Source organism: Ambystoma mexicanum, chromosome 5p, assembly GCF_040938575.1.
Source record: "Ambystoma mexicanum isolate Mex_15411 chromosome 5p, UKY_AmexF1_1, whole genome shotgun sequence".
NCBI classification, from domain to species: Eukaryota; Metazoa; Chordata; class Amphibia; order Caudata; family Ambystomatidae; genus Ambystoma; species Ambystoma mexicanum.
The window spans coordinates 32,750,426-32,763,042 of NC_090930.1; the positions used below are offsets into that span (position 1 = coordinate 32,750,426).

The window sequence follows — 12,617 nt, forward strand, 5'->3', positions numbered from 1 at the left end:
AAACGTCAAATGGCAGAAGAGTGGAGTATGGGCAGGTCTGGTGAATCCCGAAGCAGAGTCTTCCTCTTCACCGTGTCAAGTCTGGTGAATTACAAAGCAGTCTCCACCTCTTCATGTCAGGTCTGACGAATCATGAAGCAGTCTCTACCTCTTCACCATGTCAGGTCTGACGAATCATGAAGCAGAGTCTACCTCTTCACCCGGTCAGGTCTGGTGAATCACGAAGCAGAGTCTACCTCTTCACCCGGTCAGGTCTGTTGAATCACGAAGCAGAGTCTACCTCTTCACCCGGTCAGGTCTGGTGAATCACGAAGCAGACCTGACATGGTGAAGAGGTAGAGACTGACGAATCACGAAGCAGAGTCTACCTCTTCACCCGGTCATGTCTGGTGAATCACGAAGCAGAGTCTACCTCTTCACCGTGTCAGGTCTGGTGAATCACAAAGCAGAGTCTACCTCTTCACCCGGTCAGGTCTGGTGAATCACAAAGCAGAGTCTACCTCTTCACCCGGTCAGGTCTGGTGAATCACAAAGCAGAGTCTCTCTCTTCACCGTGTCAGGTCTGGTGAATCACAAAGCAGAGTCTACCTCTTCACCGTGTCAGGTCTGGTGAATCACAAAGCAGAGTCTACCTCTTCACCGTGTCAGGTCTGGTGAATCACAAAGCAGAGTCTACCTCTTCACCATGTCAGGTCTGGTGAATCACGAAGCAGAGTCTGCCTCTTCACCGTGTCAGGTCTGGTGAATCACGAAGCAGAGTCTGCCTCTTCACTGTGTCAGGTCTGGTGAATCACGAAGCAGAGTCTGCCTCTTGACCGTGTCAGGTCTGGTGAATCACGAAGCAGTCTACCTTTTCACCCGGTCAGGTCTGGTGAATCACGAAACAGTCTACCTTTTCACCCGGTCAGGTCTGGTGAATCACAAAGCAGAGTCACCTCTTCACTGTGTCAGGTCTGACGAATCACAAAGCAGAGTCTGCCTCTTGGCCGTGTCAGGTCTGGTGAATCACGAAGCAGTCTACCTTTTCACCCGGTCAGGTCTGGTGAATCACGAAGCAGATTCTACCTCTTCACCGTGTCAGGTCTGGTGAATCATGAAGCAGTCTCCACCTCTTCACCGTGTCAGGTCTGGTGAATCATGAAGCAGTTCACTGTGTCAGTCAAGGGACGAGAAGGCAGCAAAGCAAAGTCAGGTTTATTGCAGAGCTAAAGGTTATTTCATACAAACATTAACTGACATTATAGCTGTGAAATGTTGGCAGGCCAATGTAAGCAATGGTTGAGCAGGGGGCTTTAAACACAGCTACAAAGATTCAGGTTTTGCTCAACATTCTGGCTCAATGCTCAGGTCTCCACAAGCCAACATTCCACCAGGTCAACACCCACTGTTCTGTTTTCTAGCCAGTTTGTGATCTCGCAATATTATAATTAAGCCATAACCTACTGTTCCACGGACTGGAATGGTACGCTCTGGCATATCCTTAAGATGGCCACCATGGATCAGGAAGGCGGGTCTCCATACAGAGTCCTTCTTACATCTCCATGGCAGCCAGAGCCAGGAGGAGCACAGAGCAGCGGCGGTGGGCGCTGCCGCCGCTGAAGGAATATGAAAGTGCGGTTGATATATGATATGTCATTTAGAACATGCCTATACACAAGTGTATCAAGGCGGGAGGGGATGGGAATTGAAGTGAATGTAAGGGAGTGTGGGGGAAGCGGTCATCAGGTTGCTTGGAATGCTGGCTTTGATCAGTAAATTCAGCCTGCGATCCAAGCAACCGATTGCTTGCATCATCCGCACTGGGTGCTAAAGGCATTCAAACTTGGGGATCAGGTTGTAAGAGCGGTTACCCTCCTTATACTTTGGAGTAGGCCACTAACACCTGTTACAGCTACCCCTTCCCGTTCTCAGCCTCCACCCACCCCAAGAACTAATGCCTCATGAAAACAGAATATACATTATTTTACGAACAATAAACAACTTAAATCAGTGAGGCAGAGAATGGCTCATACAATTGCACACAGTCCCCACAAGACCAGGACGTTAACCTGAATAGAGGCAAGTCAACATGTCAATCATTGCTTCGGCCCTCACTCCGTTTCGATGGTATAGACACGAATGGTGCACTTTGCTCATAGTATCTACCCCTTCACCACCATTATAACTCTGATACGAGACGCGCTATTTCTTGAGACAACCATACAGACCCCACCCAGACAATGTCACTGAAGCACTAGCTCCGCAGGCAATGGAACCCCTGGATGAGCTGTAATTAAGAGAGACAAATGACGTCATGGTGGAGGCCAACACACGTAAGCGCATTAGACACGAAGGACATGCATCCAAGCTTGAAGACACACAAATACTAGGTCAATCTGCACTTAGACACGAAAAATATGCTTACAATCACTAGGGTAGACAACATTCTCTCTCCCTCCTATGCTGAAATGCAAGTCACACAAGAAATCATTTAATTGCTTGCTTAGCACCGAACTTAACTGAAATGGTGGCCATGTCAACCAAGATGGAGGACACAGATACGTTAGGCGAGTGGGAAATATTGAGATGCCATAGCACAACAGAGAGACTTTATTTGCTGACTCAGCAGAAGGACCAAACCCGAACAGCACAGCTAGCAAGCACATAAGATAGCCAAGGTTAGCGGTGAAGGACAGGCTTGAGCCATTGTTGGAAAAACGCAGACTAGGCAAATCCCAGACGGCGGACATAACTTTATCTAAATCAACAAGGAAACAGGAGTTGTAGGAAGGTCAAGTTCTCATCAGCCCACACATGACACTGTGGAGAAAGTAGCTCGAACAAGTCATCGGAAGCCAGAAAAGTAAAAACACCCATAGTGAAACCAGCTAAAATTAATATAAATTACTGAACAGGATAATTCGAAATACGGTCTCCACGCATGTGACTCGCAGCGGGCAGTGAAGACCTATTCTTTAGAGCCAGACAAGAGCAGACAGAGGCCTTCATTCCCATGTGTCCAGGGCTTTAAGTGGGCCGGGGCCTGCCGGGGCTGGGCCCCGGCAGGCTCCGAAATTTCGTTTTGAGGCGGGGCCCTGCCAGGGCCCACTAATCTCCCCTTGCAGCCCCAGCCACTACACGAAAAAGGCTTTTTTTCTACTGCCTGAAGCTCTCGCTCGTGTGCGAGAGCTTCAGGCTTCAGAAAAAAATGCCTTTCAGCCATAATGGTGGCGCCGCACCTGCGAGGCATCCCTTTAATCAAGGGATGCCTGTGGGCCAGCGCCACCATTATAGAGAAACCCTTTCAACCTTAATGGTGACGCTGCCCCTCCCCAGCTGGCGAAGGGCAGCGCCACCATTAAGGCTGAATAGGCGAGGCGCTGTCCACTGCCAGGCAAGCCTATAGAAAACAAATGCAGAGATCAGCACCCTCTCCCCCATGGGGAGAGGGTGCTGATCTCTACAAAAGGCTGCCTGGCAGGGGTGCCAGTAGCCCATTGAGCCGAGGCTTGTCAAGGGGGCGTGGCCTCACGGGCCAGCAGGACCCCCGCTGTTAGGCCACGCCCCCTCGATGAGCCCCGGCTCGATTTGTAGTGCCACTTAAGGCACTGCATGTGTCTCTTCAGAAGAAGTATACAATATAGTACTAAGTTGAAAGCCAAATGGCCTGGCTCGAGGCCTACGGAATCAGGGAAAGGTAACTTTGGTGGGACATGCAGCACCTTGGGGCCGTTCTCATCACCTTACATTTTTGATCATGTGCTGGTAACCGTCTTATCTGATAAGGCTGAGAAACCACCCCCGACCAATCCCCCTCCACGTTCACCTTAACAGTGTTGCAATGGCCACTGAAACACGTGTGTATAGGCGCATGTAAGGGAGGAAGTGTCTTCCCCCCACCCCTGTCCATTCTACTTGCAATGGATCTATTGCTCATCCCATCGTGGGGAGACGTCCCCTTGTCTGTCCTAGGACGACGGAGGAAAGAATCGATTGGATAACTCATGCAGACTCCATTTTATGCCACCCCAGAACTCCATCTTTTTACTAGGCCGCACAATGATTTCTAAAAAGCCATCTCTCCCCTTGGCCAGCGCCACACACATCCAGCCCACGCACTGCCTCCACCTCCTCCCCCGTCTGCGCCGCACAAGTTCTTTTCTCACGGAAGTACAGCCGTGTATTGTTGCAACTCTCCTGTATCTTGCTCTTCCTCGGAGCTCATTGCCCTGTGTGTGACTGGGGTGGATCTTGACTTGTTTATTCATCCATCTCCACAAACCTGCATATGCCCTCTCAACCCCCACCTTCACACCCACCACTCACGAAACCCAGACCCCTCTGTCCCTTTGATGCTGATACACATCTAACCTACTGAAGTGACCAGAGCGCGCACCCACCACAGTACTAAGTCCCCCTGTACCATATATTCAATGACAAAACAACACCTATCAATCTGTATAATGAGGCACCAGGTAGATCAAACCTTTTCGTGTTGGACACTGGGATTAAGACACTATGGGCCTCATTACGACCCAGGCGGTAAGTTACCGCCTGGGTCGTACCCTTACCACCATGGCGTAAACTATGTTTACGCCATGGTGGTTGGCGGATTTACCGCCCCATTCCAAGGTGAGTGGGGCGGTAAATCCCCATTTCCCATTTTACCCTTCCCCATTCCCATTTTTGCCCCATAGGGCATAATGGGAGTGGGGAAGGCGCTAATTACGCCACCGTTAATTACAGTGGCGTAATTAGCACCATGGCCCCTTAGCGACATGGATTTTAACGCCTGCAAAAAGCAGGCATTAAAATCACCATGGCGCTAAGGGACCTTGTAATCAGGCGTTAAGGGCCGGCGCCGTTTACGGCGCCGTTAACCCCTTAACGCCTGACTCATAATGAGGCCCTATGTTTTATGGTTCCTTGGTGGTAAAGCATAAGCTGGATATATATAGTTGTTAGCTGAACTTTATAGCACCTCCACTAAATGTCAGAGTTTAATGTTGATTAGTTGTTTTTAGCCTTTTTCCTGTGTTGTCAGAATAAAGAGTTTAGTTAGTGGATCTGTGCCTGACGTCTCTGACCTTCACCCCTCCCAGATGAGCCCAGCTGACCCATGTGCTGCAAGAACCCACAGCCCAGCACCAGCCAATCAAGCTGCATCACCCCAGTATAGTCTATACTCTAAGCATGTAGTGGACCAATAACCGTGTATGTTGTGTTATATAAACTTGATAAAGCGCACGTACACCCAAAGGCATCTTGGCGCTAGTTACAGAAGGGGAATACAATCAGAAAGCGGCCAACAACCACAATAAGCGGGCCTAGAACAAAGTGGTTTTCAGCAGCCGGCGGAAGGTAAGATGGTCTTCAATTGCACGAAGAGCAGTAGGCAGCTTATTCCAGGCTGTAGCAGCCGCGACTGAAAAGGTACGGCCTCCCATACGTGACAACCGATAGCAAGGAACAACGAGAAGACACACAGACTGAGAGCGCAGCAAACGGGAAGGAGTATAATGAACAAATTTAGCTTGGAGATTCTCAGCACCCATGCCATAAAAGGCACAGTGCACCAGACAGAGCGATTTGAACAAGATCCGGCTGGCCACAGGAAGCCAGTGACGTTTCTTGAGCAGAGACGAAATGTGGGATCCAAAAGGAGGACGAAAAATAGAACGAATGGCAGCATTTTGCAGTAATTGAAGCCTTTGGATGAGATAGCGTGGCTAGGCCCAATAAAGAGAGTTGCAATAGTTGAGTGCTGAGGACCAAAGCTGCCACTACCGGAGCTTGGCATTCAGCAGGGACAAAAGACAGGACTTTCCGCAAAATGCAGAGTTTAAAGTGCCCAGCACTACACACGCTAGCAACCTGGTTGTCAAGGGACAAAGAGGCAGAGATCTTGATGCCGAGGTTGTGGACCGATTGAACCAGAAGAGGGCCGAGGCTTGGTGGCCAGAATTGCGGGGTCCAAAAAAGAAGGGGGGACAAAGTACCCAAAACCAGTACCTCGGTCTTACTGCCATTCAGTTTTAGCCAATTGGTCATCATCCAATGCCCCAGATCCTCCAAACAGTTCCTGAGTCGTGCAGCAGTCTCAGCTTGAGTAAGATCCAGGCGGACAAGAATCGGAGTATCGTCCGCATAAGAGTAGTAACGGAAACCATGTGAGTGAATAAGAAGCAGAAGAGATCTGATATAGATAATAAAAAGAATAGGAGAAAGTGCAGAGCCCTGAGGAACGCCACAAAGAAGTGTAACCAACTTAGATCGGAAAGGGGGAAGAGAAATAGACTGAACGATCAGACAGAAACGACGTAAACCAGTCAAGAACCTGGCCAGAAAGACCAGCATTGGAGAGGCGAGAGAGCACGATGGAATGATCGACGGTGTCGAAGGCGGCCGATAAATCCAAAAGTTGGACTGCTCCGACCCCACCCTTGTCCACCAAACACACCATGTCATCAAGTACCGAGTTCACGACAGATTCAGTGCCCCTTCTGGGGCGGAGACCAGACTGAAAAGGATCGAAGAAATGGGAAGACTCAAGAAAGTTAGAGAGAAGAGGGGAGACCAAAGCCTCCATCAGCTTCACAAGAAAGGGAAGGAGTGAGATAGGACGATAGTTAGACAGCACATCAGGATCAAGAGACGGTTTCTTAAGCAGAGGGACAACCAGGGCATGCTTAAGGGACGGAGGAATAAGCCCTGTATAGAAGGAGATATTCACAGCAGAAGTAATATGCTCAATGAGGTCAGCCGAGACCTCCTTTAAAAGAATAAGAGGTATAGCATCATTAGGAGATGCGGACTTCAGTCTAGAAATAGCAGACAGTACGTCGGAATTAGAAAACTGTGGATACAGGGACCAGGAGGCAGTAGGAGGAGGAGATGAGAAGGATTTTAGGAGCTGTAAGCGACAGCAGACCAGCTTTTATATGGTCGCGAATAGTAGAGATTTTTTTCAAGAAAGAAATCGGAGGGAGAGTCACATAAACCTTGCGAAGGTGGGGGGACCGAGGCCTTACGATTCTCACGGGAGGAAAGAGACTGGACAAGATCAAAGAGGGCCTTAGGTTTAATAAGCGCTGAATGGACTTCCTTGCTATAATAGAGCTTCTTAGCAAGAATCATAGCCTTATGATAGGCCGAGCGAGAGCAGCGAAAATGGTGCTTAGCGGAGGAGGAATAGTCAGAGCGCCATTTCCTCTCTGCTTGACGACAATGCAGCTTAAGTGCAGAAAGGTCATCGGTAAACCAGGGTTCAGGGGTACGGGTTTTAGGTTTATAGAGTTTGATAGGGGCTAGCAGATCAGCCGAGGCTAAGAAGCCGGCTTCAAATTTAGTTAGAGAACAATCCACAGCATTGCCAGAATTAGCAAGCAGAGCAGAAGTAAGATCAAGGCTAGATACTCTCAGCCAGCTATGTTTAAAAACAGACGATTTAACAGAATGGGCTGGGGGAGCCTGAAGGAGGTAAGAGAAAGCTATCAGAAAGTGGTCAGACCAAAGCATAGGGCTAATGGAAATAGAAAAAAGAGCAGCTATGGGAATAAAAACAAGATCGAGAAAATTCCCACGAATGTGGGTGGGTTCAGAAATCAACTGGGGAAGGCCCATGTCCTCCATAGAGGACAGGAGATTGGTAGCCGGACACATAGAAGCAGTGTTCAAGGGGAGATTAAAATCCCGAGCAATAAGGAGACCAGAATGTTTGGTTTCAAGCTCAAGCACAAGGTGAGGAATTTTCTCGCAAAATTGGGCATCATACCCAGGTGGGCGATAGACCAGCAGAATAAACAGAGTGCACACAGGGGACACCTGGATGCGATATAGACAGCATTCCATTTTTAGATTGTGGGCAGAAGTGTTAATCACCTATACTGTTAGTCACGGATGACGAAAATTGTTCTTATAATGTGCTGTTTTTGTACTGTTTGGCAGAGCGCTCTCGGGCAGCAGAGTTCTCTGCGTGCATCTATTACCGGATATAAACTTTGTTCAACTTGCAATCTATCTCCTGGTCTCATTTCCTACTGGGATCTGTGTTTTGGGAATGGGCTCCTTCACGAGTTATAAAAGCCATATCATATCTTTCATACCATGACATGTTCCCTGTGTATCCCTTTTCATTACTGGTCCTAGGCGGAGTTACTCAGTATCGCCGGACCGATTACAAGACTAAACCCATTTAGAAAATATACGCTGCCATACGACTTAGCCAATCAATGCCCCCTAGGTTTTATCAAAGTATCATTTGTTTGTGACGTCATATTGAGGTAAAACTCTGTGGCAAGCCTGTGTGCGGAAACTGGAGATAGTCTATATTCATGACTGTCTATATTCATGACTATCCATATTAATGACTATCCCTGTTTATTTGGGTATTAATAAAACAGTATCTTTCCCACAATATTCGTCTCTTCTGTTTTTTCTGGCGTGGGACACTCCCTGCCCATCTGCTGCATACCCAAGAGACGGGGGCGTCTTCCCCAACCAGGACAAACCAAAATATCACCAACAGTTCCAGGTTGTCTTAAAGTCGCAGTGGTGACCCCTCTTCTGAAGAAAGAGGAAGCCATTTTAGATCCTAGCGATCCTGTCCACCATCGGCCAATTTCACAGCTAAATTGATGGAAGCAGAGGGAACATCTCAGCTGCAACACTTTGTTGCTACATCAAGTTGACTGGATGAAGCACAAGCAGGTTTTATACCTGGCCATGATACGGAATCGGTGCTGGTGGCATCATAGGTGAATGCTGCGAAAATGGGTGTCTTGGTATTACTGCACTGGTCCATGGCTTTTGATCCAGTGGTCCGCAAAATCCTGTTGGAGGCTGAACAATAAAAGACTGATCTCGTGTGGACGATCCCTCAGTGCTCCTCACGCACTCCACTGATATTCAATTCATGTATGAAACCTTTGGCAGAGCCAATTCACAGGCCAGGGAGAGTTTTCCTTGGGTATGCACAGGACACCCAACTGATTCTTCATGTAGGCAATCAAGGAATTGGATAGTGGAACATTTGAAAGCTATATGGAACAAGTAAAAGTGTACGTAACCCGATTGTGTGCAGATAAATATGCAGAAAAGAGATATAGTAACCTGTTTCAACAAAGTGGCACATATTCTAACAGCTGGGCTGTTGTCATCAGATGTCATCAATAAGCGCGATCGGGTACCGCAAGATAAACATTGGTCGGCCTCATTTGGGGCTTGGCCTCAGCCATCTATATCTGCATGTCATTTGGGCATCTGGCTGGAGTCCGATCCGTTTAGGAGTACTATGATTAGAAAGTTCACCAGCAGTTGCTTAAGATTTTAGAACTTCTTTGCCTTCCCTACCAAGGAGCAATTAATGAATGCATTTGTGACCAGTCGCTTGGAGTACTGTGATTCAGTCTACCTGGGCCATCCTAAAAAAAATCTTTACTACAACTTGGGTATATCCAGAATGTGGCATCCAGGGCTATCTGGCAATTAAATAATCTGGGCTATTTCCCTAGGTGCTCAGTGACTTGCATTGGCTTCGTGATAAAACGCATTGAGTTCAAAGCACTTTGTTTGGTTCAGAAGGTCTACCATTGAAAAGGACCATTTTCCACTGTAGACTCAACCGTCAGCTGAGATCGGCTTCTGTCAGTCTATCAGCAGATCCTAAATTGCCTGCTATAAAGTCACCTGGATTTTAGGAAAACATAAAAAGAATGTTCTAGCTAAAGACTTCTGCTTGTTTGTGTTCTCTAGTTGTGGGTCTTGCAATAGTCTCCACCTTGATGTCCCTGGTGGGGAGATGCTGTGCGCCGTGTGAACCTAGTATACATACATACGTAACTAAGTGAATAAAGTAGCAGTTCAATGGCATAGCCAATAGCAGCCACTGAGCGAGCATCAGACTTTGTATTTCACGAATGCACCCAACGTCCCATCTTACAATCGATTTCCAATCTCTGACCGAAAAGGGAGACCCACCATAAGTGACATCTGGGGAAGTGGCACCTTTGTCCCAGAACAACTCCTCTTGAAAACCCAAAATATGGGTGATTATTCAAAGAGTCTTGAGATGCATCCTGTTGGCAGGGGCATCACAAAGATGAAGTAAAACAGATGAATTAGCATCTCCACCGAGCCTCCATCTCAGGGAGCACCTAGCCAAAGGATGAAGAATTAGCATCTCCGCTGAGCCTCCATCTCAGGGGCATCTAGGCAAAAGAAGATGAATTAGCATCTCCTCTGAGCCTCCATCTCAGGGAGCATCTAGCCAAAGGATGAATTAGGATCTCCGCTGAGCCTCCATCTCAGGGGCATCTAGGCAAAAGAAGATGAATTAGTATCTCCTCCGAGCCTCCATCTCAGGGAGCACCTAGCCAAAGGATGATGAATTAGCATCTCCTCTGAGCCTCCATCTCAGGGGGCACCTAGCCAAAGGATGAAGAATTAGCATCTCCTCCGAGCCTCCATGTCCGGGAGCATCTAGCCAAAAGAAGATGAATTAGCATCTCCTCTGAGCCTTCATCTCAGGGAGCAGCTAGCCAAAGGATGAATTAGCATCTCCTCTAAGACTCCATCTTAGGGGTCATCTAGTCAAAAGAAGATGAATTAGGATCTCCGCTGAGCCTCCATCTCAGGGGCATCTAGGCAAAAGAAGATGAATTAGCATCTCCTCTGAGCCTCCATCTCAGTGAGCACCTAGCCAAAGAAGGTGAATTAGCATCTCCTCTGAGGGTGCATCCAGTCCCTACACTCTGAAACTGGCACTAGACAGAGCAAGTCCAAGCAGGGATTTATCCTCAACACCTAGGCCATCACGTCGCCCCTCGTGCCACCTGACTCGCCAGACACTGCCCGCCTGTCCCCTCCCCACCACCCGCTACAGCTGTGCCCCTCCTCTGTGCCCTTCTGTATCTTACCCCCCACTGTAGATCTGTTCCGTTACATGTGAAAGCGCTCTGTTATGCATCTTTAACGCTTATACACCTCTGTAAAGTGCTCTGTTGCTTCTTGAAGCTAGGTCCGCACTCAAATACAACAATAATAATGTATAAATCACCAGCACCTGCTACGAACTGCAATGCATTCCAAATACAATTTACAAACTCCTAAGTGTCTTAGGGAAAAAGAAAGGTACCACCTGCAAATTGACAAGGCGTCCATTAGGAGAGACGCCCCATCCCTCTGCTGCTCCCAGAAGACCCCTCCCGCTCCATTTATAAGAAGCTCTGCTCTGGCCCACTTGTTTGGCACTCACCCTATGTCCAAAAGCTAATTCCACACGTGCCCAAGACAGGGATGGTGGACAGATTTCACAGCTATACAGGGCGCTAGCCATGGACTGTGCTCGCTAAGCCACTGAAATACCACCCTTTGCAGTCTATTGGCAAATAGCCCCAGAAGTTGGTAACAGGACCACACTCTTAGGCACATGGGGTCCCAAAACCAACCAGACATCAGAACTCGAATGTAATCAAACCTGTTCAATTGAATCGAAGCATCCCCTTGAAGGCAGAAACTAAACATCAGCTGTTGACAGCTCCCTGCTGCCAAGGCCCTTGGATGTGTTTATAAGTAAGCCCTTGCTTGAACAATAGCTCTCAAAAGCCTAAATGAATACTATGAGCCTATTGTACTTTCAAGCAAGAATTCCAGTGTCACCCGCAAATATGGGAATCTTAACTCTTCCCACTTGGGGGACATCAGCATTAACCCCCGCTAGCCCATCTCTATCTTTCAAGAAAAGAATAGTACGGCCTTTGAGCAAGGTTGGAAACCAACCGACACCCCCCCCACCTCGGTTCCTAACTGTAAAGGTCAGTCGTTTCTCTCCTCTGTTCATATCCAACTCTACCATAGGTACCATGGCGAAGATTTACAATATGTCGGAGCAATGAGTACTGATCCCCAGCTTCTAGCATGGTCAGAGTAGAGAGCAGTGAGCTCAGCTGCATCGCAGGGCACCCAGGCTTCAGCGATGGCCATGACAGCGATGGGAAGAAGAGTCAAACAAGCCGGTGATACGAGGTCTTATTGCTGAGGGATTGGGCATTCCAGAGTCTGAGGGGGACATTAGGGTGGTGATGATCAGGTGTGGGAGGAACAGGCGGCAGTCGCGGAGGAGATAGAGGGCCCAGGTAAGGGGTGTTGCAATGAGTGGAGGATTAACCAACTCAATTAACTAGTAGCCCAGTAGCAGCCAACAAGTAAGTGCATCATTGCCTGAGACTGCAGTAGGACAAAGGCTGAACTGCTGCCTCAATGACCCATGGGATTTCGAAGAACACGTTTTCTGAAAGAATTGATTTACCAAGAAGCCATTAGAAGGCATCCATTCAGACACATTTTGGATTCACTACTACACAGGAAATTAACAACAGGTAACGAATTCCATGGCTTTGCAAACCTAACTTTTTTGACATTCATTTCTCTACAAAGATCTTAATTACTTTTAATAAGACTTCTTTATTTCACCTTTATTTTAATGGGTATTCCACAATATGGGGCATGACACCCGAAACACCATTTTTAAAATTAAAATGGTATATCCTAATACGACATGTAAACACAAGGATTGAGAATTAAAGTGATGCATGTTCCTCTTTGCTTCTGCTTTCTCCCCTCCTATCCCATACTGATCT

The 12,617-nt window shown here is 47.8% G+C and overlaps 1 protein-coding gene across 3 annotated transcripts in view; it reads right to left on the bottom strand.

The window, feature by feature from the left end:
* LOC138481620 (G-protein coupled receptor 143-like) overlaps positions 1-12,617 on the bottom strand; it is a 232,205-nt gene that overhangs the window by 83,644 nt on the left and 135,944 nt on the right. The gene's annotated exons all lie outside the window — the stretch shown is intronic.